This window comes from Athene noctua, chromosome 2 (genome assembly GCF_965140245.1).
Source record: "Athene noctua chromosome 2, bAthNoc1.hap1.1, whole genome shotgun sequence".
Classification (NCBI taxonomy): Eukaryota; Metazoa; Chordata; class Aves; order Strigiformes; family Strigidae; genus Athene; species Athene noctua.
The window spans coordinates 106,378,695-106,396,230 of NC_134038.1; the positions used below are offsets into that span (position 1 = coordinate 106,378,695).

At 39.7% G+C, this 17,536-nt stretch overlaps 1 protein-coding gene across 4 annotated transcripts in view; it reads right to left on the reverse strand.

Annotated features, from left to right (window-relative positions):
* TNS3 (tensin 3) overlaps positions 1–17,536 on the reverse strand; it is a 240,535-nt gene that overhangs the window by 207,349 nt on the left and 15,650 nt on the right. The window lies entirely within an intron of this gene.

Below are 17,536 nucleotides of genomic sequence, written 5' to 3' on the forward strand. Positions count from 1 at the left end.
GAGCGGCGAGCTCAACGGCCCCGGGCAGCCACCCGCAGAGCGGCCGCAGTAACGAGGCCAAACCCGCCCGGGGGCTGAGGGGCCTGCGCCGGCCTAAGCGTCTCAGCGCAGGCATCGGAGGTGCCAGCACGATCCCCAAGATCAGCCACTGCCGCAGGGCAGAGATTCCCCGCGTACACGTGTTCGCACAAGCACAGCTCTTTACCGCGCTGACATTTATGCTATTTACACACCAAGAATTACCTCTCCCTTGAGGTAGCTCGCTAAAGGGCAGCTCCGCACCTGGAGTTCCTGCAGGATCCACAAACCGGGTACTGACCTCTGTACCTGCTGCTGCTTGCAGAGCACGGTAACTTGCACGATATAAAAAACAGCCAAAGAGCAGGGCAGGGAGGAAATAGAGGTACCACCATCCCTTCACTCAGCATTTCACAAAGCAGAGGTCTAGACATAAATGCAAGAAATGAGAGTTCACATCCTTCCTGTAGTGGAGGGATTCATCCCCAAAGTTACCCTGAAACAGGCATAACCCGAGGCTCATTCCTTGCACTAAAAAAGCCCTAATCAAATATTCACTGAAGCAAAGTGGAATTTGATTAATAGGATTGAGATGCCTAACCCAGATCATGCTATCAGCCGGTAGCTGGGACCTCACCTGAGAGGTGGACGCATACCACGGGAGACAAAGAGGAGAATTAGCATCCCTCTAATGACTTAGGACCCCACGTAAATGGGGTGTCCGTACCAACATGACCCCTTTGCAGCTTGATCCAAAAAATAAGCTCATGGAATTGAATCCTACACAGAAACAGACACCTTACTCCATTACTCTTAGGGGCAAGATTTACAGCCCACTCATTCTAACACTGAGGCATTCCCCCCTGGCTGATTTAGGCAATACAGTGGTTAATATTTGAAAACCCTTTGCATTGAGGAGGAAGGATGCCCAAGAAAGAGATCTCTATAGATCCCACAGCTGGGCTTCAAAGTTCAAACCTAAGTCTTCTTTGTGACACTTCATACTATGAGAACAGTCAAACAAGGGACCATATGGAAGGCAACAAATTTCAGATACAGATATGTTACTTACTGAGAGATAGCAATATAATAAACACTGAGCGAACAGAAGACAAACAAGGTCCGAGGCATGCTTAGTGTCTCACTTAGACAAGACTCTATTATACTGCTAGGAAAGCTTCAGCATACTTGGAAGACAGACATAATCAAAACCCTTTATTCATCATCACATCTTAAATCTCTTCTCTCCCTTTGTGCCAAGCAAAGAAAGAGAACATGTGTTACATACCTTTTAGACATGTGCACCTCACTGTTCTCTGAAACACAGTTTCTCTTAAACTTCCTACTGGCTCAATTCCATCTGCATAACCCTGCTGTATGGCTCATATTTAAGTAATAACTAACGTGCCCCTAAATCAAGCCAAGAGACTCTGGGATTGGGATCAAGCTCTTAATCAGCAGTGCACAGGTGCACACAATCAGCACCTTCAAAGCCTTACAAGATTTGGTGTTTTTCTTAAAACCCATCACATGGATCACAACTGGCTTCTAGCTTTCAAGCAAAAGTTTCAAAACCCCAAGGAAAGAAGGCAGAAATTATTATATTTTTTAAAATCTAAACTATCATGTGATTTAGCACTCTGACACTATTTTTAAATGCTTGCACTTTGGCAATACTTTACATATAAACAGATACCAGCTTGTGGATAGACATACTTTTATACATAAATGACACTAGCCAAAGAAAAAACGTATTTAATTTTGCATGCCACCTGCAATACAATGTGAAGACTCAACATGCAGGAAGTTCAGTATGTAGGGTTACTGCCACGGTGTTAGTTTAGCATAACTGCATGTTCTTTACATTTTATTAATGCATGGTTTTGACAAACGGTATTATCTTTTATGTTTACATCCCTAATTATCACCTCTGTATTCTGAATTCCTCCCTTCCTCACTTTTCCTAGGAGTGGGGAAGAATAGGAAGGAAGAGAGAAAATCTGTGTCTGTGTTTTAAAGAGCTTTAAAACTATTTGAACCTGCCTAGAGGTGTAGTAAATGACCAAGTTAAACGTTCATTTCAGATACGTACTTGCTGAATCAAGGAATCTGCTGCATGGAGGAAGTTCCTAAGATAGCCTGATAATCAGAATAGTCTTGTTTTCTACTTTGATGACACCACAAGCACTTTTAAAAATTCTGAAGAACGGAGTAAAAGGAGTGATGGTAGTGACTCGTGCCTTTTACACACTGGGGGTCACTTGCCCCTGATTTTTGCATGTTCTTAGTGCTTTCTACAGAAGCACCTACATTTGAGTAAAGTATCAGGTAAACAAATAAAGCTTTTAAATCAAAATGAAGAGGGACTGCTTATTTGATAATCACTGATCTGAAACTAGCCATCTACACTTGTCAGCAACCGAGAACTTGGAGACTGATTTATACAGAAATCGGGGCACAGAAAAATGGTTTTCAGTCCTATCTAGCTGTTGCTGTTTTTCTTAAATAACACAAAACCAAATGAAAACGGTATTCTTTCATGTGCATAAAATATATACAGTGATGACATATGCTATGTTTATAACCACTCACAAAGCATATTGATACACATTATGTTTGTGCCCAGAGTACTTGACAGATACCAAGTTTCCCTTGAGCAGGGCTCCTAAAACTTGGTTACACTCTTTCAAAGCAGGCCACTTAATACAAATTTGTAATCTGACTTCAGTGTCAGAGATCACAAAATAATAGTTTATTTGGAGCTACTTAAAGTTATGTAACATAAACAGTAGCATAAAAATTTAAACTATTTCAGAAACGTCTCCCCATCATCTCTGTATTCTGGCATGAACAACAACCACTAAATCCCAGTCTACTACAGGCTCACTATTCTTCATACAACACTTATTTTGCTGCAATATGATTCTACCTTTCATTGGTAAGGCTTCTTCCCAAGATAACAAAGACAGGCAGTAAAGTTCTACCTTTCTGCTAGAGTATTTTATAATGGAAAAGTCGGAAAGTAAGTCCTTCATAGAAAAAAAATATTAAAAAAACCTCCGGATGATAATATAAGAGATATTCAACTGATCAGCCCTGATTTTCTTAAATCTGATCTAAAGCAAAACAATCGGTTCCCTCAGGAGAAGAGAAAATGGTTCATGGATTACTCTGCTAATACAAAAATAAATTCTAATCAGTACCTCAGAGTACTGCCAAAACATGTATTAGTTTCCCACATAAGCAGTTTACCAAATTTTCTTTCAGGGGGACTTTTCTATGCATCTGCAAGTTAGGCAGTTCCCGGAACCTACTGCTCTGTTTTGGAGAAGATTGCTGGAAAACTTATCTTATTCAGAATATAGCTTAATCTTAAAAATGACACTGAGAAACACTTTCAAACATAGCCTGAACTTCAGATCTTAAAATTACTTCCATAAGCAGTCAGTGGGGAAAAAAAAAAAAAATAATCACAAATTAACAGTGCTTTTTTACCTGCAAGAAGAAAAAAGAGTTTTCTGGTAACTACGTTTTATTGTTTTCTTTCATTTTTGATAAAACAAATCCTTATAGCTGCAGTGCTGTACAAGTAATAATCATCTCATTCATGTGCTGTTTACAGAACTGCCCCTGCATATGTCAATTTTGGTCACTAAGCCACAATTTCATATATTTTCAAGCTATCACACCAACTGACCATATTTAACCTCATCTTCTATGTTCCAGGAATCAACCCACTTGACCAATTTTCCATCACTGACTTACTGGTATGGAAATGGTATCTGTGGTGGTCAAAAAGCTTACATTGAATCTGCTGACTGATCAAACACACCAGTGGTTGTGTTACAGGTGTGGCAATGAAACATCACTCTACAGTAACCTTCTGAAACATTCAATTGGTACAAAATCAAAACAGAAATACAAAATCTTTCTAAACCGTATGAATAACTTCAGTCTATACCTACAGTGTGCCTCAGAAAAATCTATAATTAATCTGATTCTTACTTGGTACTTTGACTTTTTATGAAGAAAGGACAAGGACAAGAATCTTGCACAATATCTACAATATTTTCCTCTTGTACTAATTTACCACATTTTCCTAATAAATTATTGCATTTTTGCAGGTTATCAGCTTGCCAGGCAGAGGTAAGGGCATGTCTATGCTGCCCACTAAAAAAAAGCATAGGTCTGATGAAAATAACCAGAAAAAGTAGAAGTAGGACTGCAGCTTTAGGGTAGTTTCATTTATATTATGATACAACGAGCACTGTATGTGTAATTAATTCATGTCATCCAATACTTAATGCCCTGTGATATAACAAAAAATGCCTGGTACTTAACAGTATCTGATAAACATTTTGCTGTTCTCCAGTTTCCTAGAACTGTTCCTCCTTTTTTGTTTTTCTTGAAAGAACAAAAAAGCATTTAAGAAGAAACTAGTGAGAAACACTGCAGTTGGCAAGTTTAAAAGTGAAATTGTGAAGGCTGCAGAAAAGCCGCTAATGTATTGTATAACTGATGCTTTGTATAGCATATACTAGCAGTACTATAGTCCAGAAAAAAAACCAACTCCCGAAGACTCTTTCAACACAAGTCTGGTGGTACTGAGTGAGGGAAGTCAAGTGTTACTTGATACAGAGAAAACTGGTAGGAAAGAGAACTAAATGAAAAGTGAAACAGTTGCTGCTTTTTACTCTTCTCAGAACTCAATCAGCTCCTCTCATAGGGCTCAGACAGAAGTTCCACACACAGGGATCAGTTGCACAATTCTTCAACTCTTGTGATGGGAGGCAACGATGAATCAAATGCCATGTATCGTATACTCAGTGCAACGTGACTGGAAATTTAGTGCAGAGCATACAAAAATTGCTGCAACTGGCTACACAAAGTTCAGGAAAACAGAGAACCAAGAGCATGATGTTGTAACACGCCTTATCAAACCTCAGTGCATCGCTCCTTGTGTACTCTAATCACTGGTGACTGCCCTTTTTTTTGGTGGCAGGGGAGCTTCGAAATGATATATTCCTCTTCCTCAAACCTCCCTTCTTCACATAGTGAAACAAGGCCGAAACTCAGAACAGTGTGTAGAGGACTTTTTATTTTCGAGATAACAGCTCTGAGGCAGAATCTGCTGTACATGTTGTACACCTATGAACAACATTACTATGTATATACACTGTTAGTGGAGGTGGCTGGATTTCCTTACAATAAAACAAGCTTTCTCCAAGCCTGTGCATAGCATCCTATCTCCCAGTTATGGTCCAGTAGTATCAGTTACCAATTATCAGTGAAGCCATATAATACCTGGTAGATGAGTAGCCATAAGTTTACATGTTCATTTAGACCCTTCACAGACTGCAGGTTAGCCACCGCTGTTTTCTAGAATACAGAGCCAGAGAACTGGGTTTTCAGGCATTGATTTAAAAATAAGATTCTTTAGATAAGGGTAGATAGAGCCACACTCTTTAAATACTATAACCAGAAAATCTATTTAACCAAGGGTTTCCTTGTAATTATCCTTTCCTAAGCATAGTATGCCATGTCTCTGTAATACATAAAAACAATAGCTGTGCCCCAAGGAGCCTAAATCTTTGTCCAGTGACTCCACTATTGCCTGGCTTCTTTTTACAGCCCTACATACCATCTCCAGCTTAAGGAAGTTTCCTCGGCTTTCATTATAATGTCAGCTGTACAAAAGCGTTAAGGATTTGAATGGCTCATCTATCACTCACTTAGATTATAGGGCTGGTAGTTACTCTCCTCAGGGAATATGATGTCTTCTTTCTAATTCTCAATGACCAATTCAAAAAAGGTGTCCCAAAGAGTGGAACCTAACCTGTAAATGTATGTTGTGAAAAGGAGACACAAGACCTGATTTTTTATAAAATATCTTCCTGTGAGTTGACAGATGTCTGCCTCCAGGGTCCAGGCATAAAATTCTGTTTCAAACTCCTGTATCCTTTGCCCTCCACACTTCACAGTTTATAAATCAAAATAGTCCTTTCCTCCCCACTTTGAATCATATGGGGAGAGGGGAAGACACCAATTTCAAGTCTGGCCTGGGCTTATGTTTTCCAATGACTTTAGGAGAGTCGCAGTAACGTAACTGTAGTCACAATTAGGAAAATATCTCCAATTAGCTATAACAAAATAGAAGAGAGGGACAGAATTACTCTGTGTGAACAAGAGACAGAAATAAGCCTGTTGTACCTTCCCAGGACTTCCATTCAGCTCTGCAAGACAAACCAAAACTATGAGAGCTGAATGAGAAGGAGCAAAAGTTTTAGCATAGCAGCAATCACAAAGCACAGGGAATCACATTAGCTACTTGTGCAACAGCAAATCTCAGCAAAGTACTAGCCAAGAAAAAATAAGGATAGAAAACAAAAAATTCATTGAAATCTGTTATAGGAATGAAGAACACTTTAACAATTTCACCACATCTTTGATACTCATATTGTCTCATTGTACTCAACGGAGACAAAACCTCACCTTCTTACAATTCAGCGTTTCCAGTAGAAGTTTCTGAAGAAGTTTTTTTGGCTTTCTGCCAAACTGTTAGATTATGCCACTCCTACACAAGTAGAGACAAAGATATTATTTATAGTAAGTGGCAGGAAGCACTGGTGTGTGCTCCTTCTAGGTCCATTCAGGCAGCTGGGACAGCCCTTATCTTCTTGGGCAGAGCCTGGGAACCCTGACTGGTGCTACCCCACACTTCTGGGCCACTTATGCTCACACTTCTTCTTAGCACAGACTTAGTCTGCGCTGGCCTAAAGGGTCTTTTCTGCCACTACAGTCATATCAGCTATTCAAACAACAGGAGCCACACACAGAGAACTACTCTTCTGCCAGGAGGCCTCCACCTCCACTGGGTCTTTGTCAGCAGTGCTCCATCAGTTTAGAAAAGGGGATATTCCCTAAAAGGACTCCCAGTTGACATGGCTGTGGCCAGTCCAGCTTTACAATGTAGAGAAAGACAAAATTCTGAGACTAACTCCCCCTTCACCCATAATAGCCTTCATTTTAATTCCTTTTCTTTGGCATCTATTTTGTAAGCCTGGAGAGTTCACATTTTCAAGATTTTATCCAGAACCAGGAACTTTCCTCATAATAAAGAAAACTGAGATTAATGTATTAGTTATTTACCTTCAGAACATGGACTTTATAAAAACACCAAACTATTGCAAAACTCATAATAAAATTAACAGTGCAACTAAGCAGATCCACTTTCTCAAAGCTACAGGCAGAACAAGATGTTGCCTAAAACTACAGAAAGTTGTTATGGGCAAGGCCTATCTACTTGTTTGCCTACGTCAGCAAAATTCATACAGAATAGCTGATGTATGTCAAACTTACAGACTGCCAGATCTTCCTGATCTCGCATTATTCCAAAAGCAGCACCACTGAAATGAGCTAAGTACAGTGCTTTTCTCTCTTCAGTACGGAGAACAGAACTAAGCCTATAATATGGGACAGTATCTCACACTCAAATTTCTTGTGCAATAAGGGAATTTCTCTTTCAAGTTCTATCCAGTTTATTTGGGATCATTCCTATGCCTACTGCAATAGCAGACAATTGTACAGTGGTAGCCTAACTGCACGACTCAGATTTCTGTGACTGCTCTTTCCAAGACTTTTCACTTTCTCTTCTAACACTCACCACAGCAATTGCTTAATGCGTTTAGTGGAGGAGGGTCTAGAAAAGGAAACTGTTGGGCTTCTAAGGTTCTGTTTTAAACAGCCCCCATACAAGGTACAAAACTCAAACAACCTGAAACATGTCAAAGGCTGTGTTTTGAGATCACAGTGTTGTGCTTGTAACTTCACAGAACCTGTGAAACCAAGTTATCAGGCCACCATGATGCATGCTGAGAGTAAGTTACAATATGAGCAGCAAGCATGTCTTAAATATGTTAGTTAGCACTTTAACAAACTTCAAGAGGACTTTTCAGTCACAATCAGATAACTTCTCCGAGTGAACATAACTAAGAAAGCATAATTATTTGGCTCATTAGAAGAGAGCCTCTTACTACTGGCTCAGTAACAAGGCAACTGTTGACCTTTAACGATTTATTCATATTTCTGCCTGGGGATAAATTGTGGGTATATATTTATACACACACACACAGACACACACTTATAATCCTTGTACCATTTAACTAGATTACACAAAAAATTTTCCCCAAGGGAAACAAGATAAAAACACAACATCTATTGTTTGCAAATGTGGCCACAGAAACCTCAAGTGTGCACACCATGCAGCCTTAACTCTTGTGCCCTGAGGAATTCTGTTAACTACCGCTCTGTAATTTATGTGTATAGGAATGGAGGGGAGATCTCATGCTCAACATTTGGTAGCGATATATCTGAAACTAAACTCAAGTAAAGAAACAGAATGCCCTTGTCCACAGGAAGGTGATCTTTTCCTTGGTTTAGATACCAGGGCCAGGTTTAAACAGCAGTGCAAGTATCCTACTACTGTTCTGCTCAGGTACTTCCAATAGCAGAGGTTAGTGAATAGAAAGATTACTTCTGCCATCAGAGTCTCAGCCTTATTTAACCATTTTGATGAAATTTCAGCATTTTGATGAAATAGCTGAAATGCCAAAAATGCTAAATAAGTACCATTTCAGTTTGGCTTTTCAGTAAGCACTCAAATCAGACACCTGTTCAGTAAGACCTGTATTAAGGTCATATCTTACTTTGCATAGATCACAGAACAATACTGATCAGATAACAGCATTTACTTACAGCTAACCCTCAGCTTCATTAGAAGGGGAGGGGCGGGGGGGAACAGTTTATCACAATACCAGTGACTTGAGGTAGAATTAAATCCATGTCTTCATTCTTATATCCAAAGCATCTTGCCATTTTTCAATGAGTTATCACTGAAAGTGATATACGGTGAAGTAGACTGACTTTACAACTACATGCAACAATTTTTCCTCGCATAGCATCAACCCATGGCCAGGTCTTGTCAGCCCCATCCTGTCAGTCCCTGCCTTCTCCATACAAAGAGTTAAGAGGAAGTTCTCTACATACTCATTTTAGGATCAAAACACATCCCAAAATTTTGGAGATAGGAATTTTTGTCCCTTTTTCAGAACATCCTTGATACAGATAGAGAAATCAGGAAATCATGTAAATAACTACTTTGGAGTGACTGACTAATTGATTGATTTTGAAGAGTGCTATTGTTTGAAATAAAGTTTACCCAACAGTGACTCTTTCATTTCTAGTGGAATTCCCTGATACACTTTTTGTCTTTTCCACCATGAATCCCCTTTGGGATCAATACTGGTCCTTACTTCTTCTGTATCTGTTTCCCTTCTTTACAGTACCTTTCTATTACCTTCAGTTTTGATCACCACTATTAGAGCTGATGTATACAGTGCTGTTTTACTTTTGCTGGTGTCCACCTTTTTGTCAATTACGAATGTGCCCATCCTTTAGTTGAACAGCACAGTTCATCCTAACTGGGATTCACTCCTAGCTTCCTCCTGCCCTGAAAAGCCAGTAGCCCTCAGAACCTGGGGTGCATTTCTGCCCCCAAAGTATTTTCACGTAAACTCTGGGTAGCACATAAAGCAGAATTACATTAGTTTCTATTGATTTTTATTTTTACGTCTGCCCTTTAACTTAGCTCGAGCCTCTATATTTACATAAATGCCTGTATCTGCACAGACATTTTAAATCACCCCCCTTTGCTAAATTCGTCATTTTCTTCCCTTCATTCCATTTTTAGCACTATCTTCAGATTAACAGATTTCATATTTAATTCAGATTTATTTAAATTCATATTTAATGTCAATTAACTTTGATTTTAGCAATAAGGCTGAGTCCTGTTTAGTCTGGTTTTTTGGTAGATAAATAATACCTTACAAAAACTTTTTGCCAATGTTTAGAGGAAAGAATCTAGCAAAAGTAACTAACTAACAGATTAGAAAATTCCCTGAACACTAACGTCTTCCATCCATACAAGTCATTACAATGGTTTAAATAATTTGCACACATTTTGATGACATTTTGGTCTTGAAGTATGTACGCTACCTCTCTTTGGACTTCAGCATCCACAGTGCTGCAGTCAGACAGCTATAACACTGCCAGCAGGGTCTGGGTGTCAAACAGATAGTTTGTGACACTGTCTTCTGCAGCTCCATAGGCAGTTATTAATGTATGTATCTTGTGTGTCTTAAGATACACTGCTGCATATCTTAAACCACCTACTTCCATTCAGCTCATGCTATAGATGCATATACACCATGCTCCCTTTCATTTCAATCACCAGGGAAAGACTTATTCAAGACAAATGCCTAGTGTTTCACTGTGCTATTGGACAACAAAATTGCTGTGAATAAAGACTGAGAAGAAGGAAAAGAATTTAAAATTACACAGAAAGTTAAAACTTCAATCACTTTTCTTACTCTATTCACACAAATATTTTTCTCACCAAGAAAACCTGGAGCTATAAACAACAAAATAGAGAAGGGAGTACCAACCAGTAATAAAAAACCCTCCACATGCTTGCAACACAGATTTAGCCACTGACATCTGGAATACACTGTAAGCCTGACTAGCTGTGTCTCTGTTGATGACATGGGAAACCATTGGCAATATACCAGTGACTGTAACATGAAGGACACGATCAACAGTGTATTGTGTCAAAGCATTCACTTTCTTAGTACAGTGGAAATGCAAATAATTATGGCTGACACTTGAGAAAAGAATCCCCTTGAAAAGATTAATTGTAGTGACTCTGGCCCTTCTCTTTCAGTAAGGCCATTCAGATGTTTAACCAAATCATCCTAATTTCTGAGGCTGTACCGAGCATTTTGATGAACAAGTTTTCAACTTCTGTCTCAAGCTTGCCAGTCTACAGCTTTCTTCTCTCTGAGGGACAGATGGGTCAAATGCCACCTGCCTCAAAATGTGAATCTTTTACTGTCTCTTATAATCAATTAGAACAGTTAAAATCAGAGTAAAATTACTTCAAGTTTTATAGTGAAATAAAGATTCCAGTAGCACTTTTGCCTGTAACCTGGATATCTTTTATTAAAAAATATTTAACAGTAATAAAGGTTTAATTATCATGAAAGAGGATGTAAATGTGTTGAATTTATATACACTCCTCTTAAAAAGTACCTGTCAGTGTCATCGGAACTCTCTGAGGTTTTTAAACATGCCTATTACAGAGCATCCTCATGCAAGTTTGCCAGATTTTTCTGACTCAGCTTTGGCTGGAGCTATTCATTTATTCCCAGAACCCTTCCAGTTTACTATAAAACATGTGCTTGTTTAATGCTTGCGACAAGCTGAAAGTTCACATCAAGCTGTAGTGTGAGAGGCAACAGATCCTAAACATCTAACTGCAAGAAAGCAGGCCGTGGTGGCCTTGTGCAATGCATTTGTCTTTTTTATTTTTAGTTTAGTTTAATAACTATGACTTATAAGTACAAAAATCACCTTGCTTTAGATCTGAGTCTTTAGTGTCTTCTCTAGCAGTTTTTAAACTCAGCAACTTCAATCCTGGATAGTTCCTTCAGGCTTCCTGAAAACAGGAGTTAGCTGGAAGATGCCAACTATACTAATGCCTCCATCAAAAGAATACCATCATGAGAGCACATCCTTGCTCATCAGAGTCCATTCAGGAGTCTCACCTCGAGACACTAAAGCATAGGAAAACAGATTTAATTAACTCTGCTGCTTATAGAAATATTTTTTTTAAATCCACTTACTACTTCTCTTTCCTCCTTTCCCAAACCAAAGACCATTCACTTACTGGCCTCTCCACAGCCCAAACCACAAGCTTCAGCATCTAAAGCACAAAAGAGAAAAACAGTGCCCGCTAGAGCTGACTTCAATCTTAACATTGTCCTTAGGTGATAAGAGGAACTCCCATCAACAGAACAGTTCTGCCTTTCACAAACCTGCCAGAATTTCACCTCTGCCTCCCCCCTCCCTCCTGCCAGTTGTCCTGTACCATGGCAAGGCTCCATTAATCACCCCATTGCTGGACAGCAAGGGCTTCTTCCCCATCATGACCTCTCCCTGTGGAGGCACGATGGTAAGCTGGGTGAAAACTCGGGACAGTATCTTTAAGACAGCTGAAGTCCTCCGATTGAATTCTGTGCTAGCTAAATTTCTCCCATTCTCTTTTTCTTGATGTTCTAAGCAGAAGTTAGCATTAAACAGTAACCTTTGAAGGAAATCTTCACCACCTATGTTTTTGTGTTGAGTTGACCAAGACCTGCATCAAATTGCAAGCATACCTCAGGGAAGAGAAGCTTTTCTGTCTCTCGTTCATTTCCTCTGGATTACGAAAATACTACGACATTTGAGAAAAGATTCTGTCTGTCAGTGGTGAACACACAATCTCTAATGTTTTGCTGCTCCTTTTCTAGTGCCAGGGGAATCAGGGACCAGTCAAATTCATAGAGAGCTACAAACAGAGATGTACAGAAACCAGCAGATGGAGACTAACTTGTTTAGGTTCCAGCGATGGCCGTGGTAGCCCTGGGATTAATGGCAGTGTGCAACTGCTCCTTCAGACAGCAGAATAGAGGCTTGGAAAATGTCACACTGCATAGCAGAGTCAGCTTGACAGCTGACACAACTTATTTTATGGAGATAGCTTGCTTACAAGTTAAAAATCAACAGGAAAGCAAGCCGGAAGGAGTAACAAAGCAGGCAAGTAATGTTGAATATCTCTCTGCTTGCAAAGCCATTCAGAGACACTTCCCAGATCTTACAGCAGTGCTGCACCACAGCTTGAAATGGCTCTGAGTTTGACCAAAATTAAAGTCAGGCTCTTTGGCATGTGGCATTTCTCCCAGTGCAGCCAGCTTTCATCACACCTGAAGAAAGGAACATTTGGTATAACCAAAAGCAAGGTATATTTCAAGAGCTACCATTGCCACAAATGTTTCTGTTTCCGGAAACATTTATAAAATTTCTGTTCAGGTTGCAGTCTGATAGATCCCAGACTTTCTCTTTTTGGCAGAGAAACCATCAAGTTAAATAAATAAACGTTTTTCAGGTTACAAATTTGTTTAGGATAGCTACAGGTCACAGAAGGAACTATTTATAGGCCCAAGGAAAAGGCACTTGCATTTGTTCTTAGTGGTGAGTTTGGGTTTGGGTTTGGGTTTTGCTTTCCTTTGGGTTCTTTGCATGGGCACCCTTAACATTGCCACTTCCTGATTTACATAACCATTATCTGAAATGTAGGTGGTTTGTATAGGATTGTGTTATGATTTTAGTTTTTTATTTTGGTTACAATAAATAAAACAATACAGAGGAACCCTAAAAAATAAGGATTAAAAGGAATGCAAAAGCAGACACAGGACAGCAAGAGGCAGTGATGGTTAATTAGGGAGAGTGAAAAGGATTGAGTAATAGTGAAAGGAGATCAAGTCACAAACTGTCCATGGTAACCACTGTGAAACCATGTAAACATGTAAATACTGGAACTAAAAAGACAGCCAGTTTAATTAGTCTTATAATGAGGAGGAGCTAGCTTTCTGATGTTTAAAAACAACAAAAAAACCCAAACCCAAAACTAACAAAAGACAACTAAACAACAACAACAAAAAACACCCCCCACACACAAAAAACTCCAAACCAAAAGAAAAAAAAAAAACAAACCAAAACCAAACCCCCACGCTTCCTCCTGAAACTTCAGCGCCGTTCCCGGCGCCGTGGCGGTGGCCGGGCCGTGCCGGCCGAGCGGGAGGGTTGCAGTGCCCTCCCGCGGCCGCGCCGCCCGCTCCCGCAGCCCGTGGGGCGGGGGGGGGGCTGCCGGGGCTCCCAGAGCCTCTCCTCTTGCACCCTCTGCCACAGCAGCAGGTGACAGCTGATACGCTGACCCCTGCAAAAACCATCTGCTCTCTTCTAAACCCGCACCTTGGTCAGAGTTGCTAATAACTAATAATTAGTAATAACTAATAATCGATGGGTTTTTACTCCCTCCAGGATCCAGTCAGAGTTGGCGCCCAACAGATGCTCGTACAACAAGGTGACGCAGTTCTGAGCAACAAAAACCAACCACCACCACAGCTTCGGTCAGCACGAGGGTGCTGGCTGCGTGGATGGGACATGGGATGAGGGCCCTGAGAGCGTGTGGCGGGAGCATCCAGAGAAATGCTTACATAGAGCTTCAGTACAGAGGATCCAGCACACATGCACGCATTTCTCTTTTTACAGACTTCATAACAAAAATCACCAAACACAGGCCTGGAAACATTCAGGAACATAGATGAGGCTAATCTGTGTCGGGATGTCTGCTAGGCTGTACTGTGCTAATGTAATTTGTGCAGTTCAGTCTTCAGACATGTAGAGAGGGATATGAAACATTTAATCCCGAGGCCATATATTGCAGTAAGTATTCTTCTTTCCTATGTAAAATTTTGTTTGCCTACTTAATCCTTTCATTTCCCATGGAAATATTCTATATCCCTCTACTTTTTTGGTGTTTCAATCTTTCACATACAGGCAGTAACCACATTGCTTTTTTGTCTTAGCACAGCCAAGCCAAACATCACCGTATACTTCTGGCTTTCCAAGTAAGAAGTCACACAAACCGAGTCAGTTTGAACCTAAACCCTGTGATGGTCCTAACTGACCAAGACTACTTGCAGCATTTCAGCAAAATTCTTTATATTCAGACATTTTCTAGTTGGTCCCTACTCAGAGGCTCAAGACTTTTTCAGGGAAGCAAAAAAGAAAGTTCCTAGTACTTTACTTTGAAACAACAGGGACTGACAAACACCTGCCCTTATAGACACACATTTAAACATGTCAGAAGAGCATGTATGAGTGAAAAATTATTCATTTCTATCCTCAAAAACAATTATCAATGTTTTTTTCCATAACATCCCAGATTAATACAATTGAATTCAAAGCAATGCTTTCCCCTTCTCAACAGGGAGACAAACCCATAGCTTTCAGTTCTGCTAGATAAGTAATTAGATGACAAAGAAACTTTCAAGATCCCTTAATTCACATTGCATAACAGTAACTAAGGTTATATTCTCAGTCATGGGAATTAAAGTTTTGGGAAATCATAATTGCAAGTGTGGAAACTAGGTCATCTTATTAACAGAATTAAGTTTCTTATGTGATCACAACTTTTTTTTTTTTTTTTTTTCTTGTAATCTCCTTTATAAGGTGCTATGCTTGGACCCTTTTCCTATAGTTATATTTACACCCTCACAATTGGGCAAGATCTCTAAAAAGCTAGTAGAACTGATTCTTTGGTGATACACAAAGCGCACACACAAACAAAACACTGTTATATTCCTCACACACAGGTGAAAAGAAAGTACAAGAATCAGACTAGATTATTCTGACCTAAACAATTTTTCCTTCCTACCAGTAAGGGTGCTGACCTACAGTTCGTTCCATCCCGTTCCTGCAAGAATGCCAAGATCTCTCTCCAAGAAAGCCACATCTTTTACACTTTTTAAAACAAAAATATCCAACTCTAATACAGTAAGTAGAAATCATTTTACCAAACTTCAGCCAACTAAAGCTGTCCTTCAAGTTTAAACTGTCTGAGCTCCCTCTGTAGTCAGCAAAGAGCAGTAGCCAATCTTAACCAGTGGGTTGAATAAATCATCTTCTTGGATACTTACGTAGGAAGCCTAGATTCTTAATGCCCTAGATGCGTGACTTTTAGATAAATATTAATGTACGCCAATACATACATACTACATACATTTATGCAGCTTGTGTAAGTTATCTCTTCTTGGTTTTTCATCTTTTGCTCCCTCTCCCTGTCTCTTCCCCAGCCTATCTCTAATTTCCTCAGCTATTTTTATGTTTCACTTCTCGTCCACTTTTCTCTGCAGCCCTTGCTTTCCTATCCAGCTTCTGGTCCTTCCTGTTCAAGATCTCCTTTGCTCTCTCCCTTCCTTTGTGAATCTCCACACACAAATCATTCACTCCCTGCCTCCTACTTCAGAGTCCCCCTTACACTACCCTCTCTCTTTATTCCTCTCTCCCAGTCGACAAAGGTTTAAGGTCAAGAGAGTGATCAAGCAGCAGCTTTGTTACACAGATGGGTTAGGAAGAAAGCAGGGGGAATAGTAATATCTGTTAAAGATCAGTTTCTCTTTCTGTTGAGAACCAAAAAGAGACTCAGGACTGAGCCTGCTTGCACAGCTACCAATCAATCAGTAATTCAATCAGTAAAATCTCTTGCTTTACAAAACAGTGTTTCTTCACCAAATCTAATATAGGTGCAATTAAAGAAGGCATGTGGCTTTGGATGTGTTAAATTTGTTCTCTAATTCCGGATGCCAAAAGACCCTGAGTAAACATAAAATGTTTGCTTCTCTGGCATCTTTAGATGTATAAATCTTGTTTACATAAACCTGGCATGGCTGGGTAGAGCAGCAATCAAAATTGTGCGTTTCAGGAGGGCACCAGATATCAGCTTGCAGGCACATCAGGAAGTCAAGAGTAAGATACTCTTCCTGTAGTAACTCACAGAGTACAGTTACAACAGCTGAAAAGGAAGGAAATGATTAAATATTTTTTGCACTAGAAATTCAAGTCTGCTGGAGTGGGATGTAATTTTAAACAAAAAAAAAAAAAAAAAGAAATTATAACAAATTAATTAGAAATGGAACAGAATTTGTTTATTCCTCCTGGATTATGAATATATTGTAGTTCAGGGTCTTTTTTTTTTTCTTCCTTCAATACAAATTAAACTCTTAAAACAGGAAAAACCAACCTTTGGGTAAAAGGTCACAATTACAGTGAAACTTTTCTCAGGACCTTCAGAATGAGTTTCAGAGGGATATCTTCTAATTTCCCATAGCAACTCGTTTGTATATCACAACAAGCTATCCCATAGCAAACAGTGTGTGCATTGTAGGAGAGGAGAGAAAGGCTGAACTGGAGAAAAAAGGCAGCAATAGGACTCATTTTCCTTTGTTTTTCTCTGACAAAGCTGTGATGGCCAGGTCTTAGACCTAATTAAAGCATATAGAAGACTTTCATATTTGTTTCCACATGGTGATTTTCCTTCACCTGCCACTGCCACAGGGTTTGTTTAAAGCAGACCACATCACATACAAACACTAGGGAACTAATACAGTCTTCAGGGGGCCTATACCAGTGTAACTCTGATGTTCCCTTTTCTTCTTTTGGTAATTAGCCTTAATTATGATAGATTAATCATGAGCTGGAGTGTCATAAAACATACTATGGAATCTTCTTAGGATTCATTTGCCTTCATCCACTTCTCCATGGGCCAGTCTTTCTCAGACTTGGTTTGCTGTTTTCACCTGGTGCTTTCTCATACAACTAGACGGATGGCCATTGAACTGGCTCAAAACCCATCAACCCCCTCTGCTACGTCTATTTGGAATTTGAGAGGGGAAAGGGAGTAAACAAATAAAAAAAATATTATTTCTGGATCATGTAGTGTGAGGCCACAGAATATGTAAGAGTGTCCTCAGTGCAAGTATGCATGGTAATTCCAAACGGCCCCCTGTTTGGTTGCAGGGCT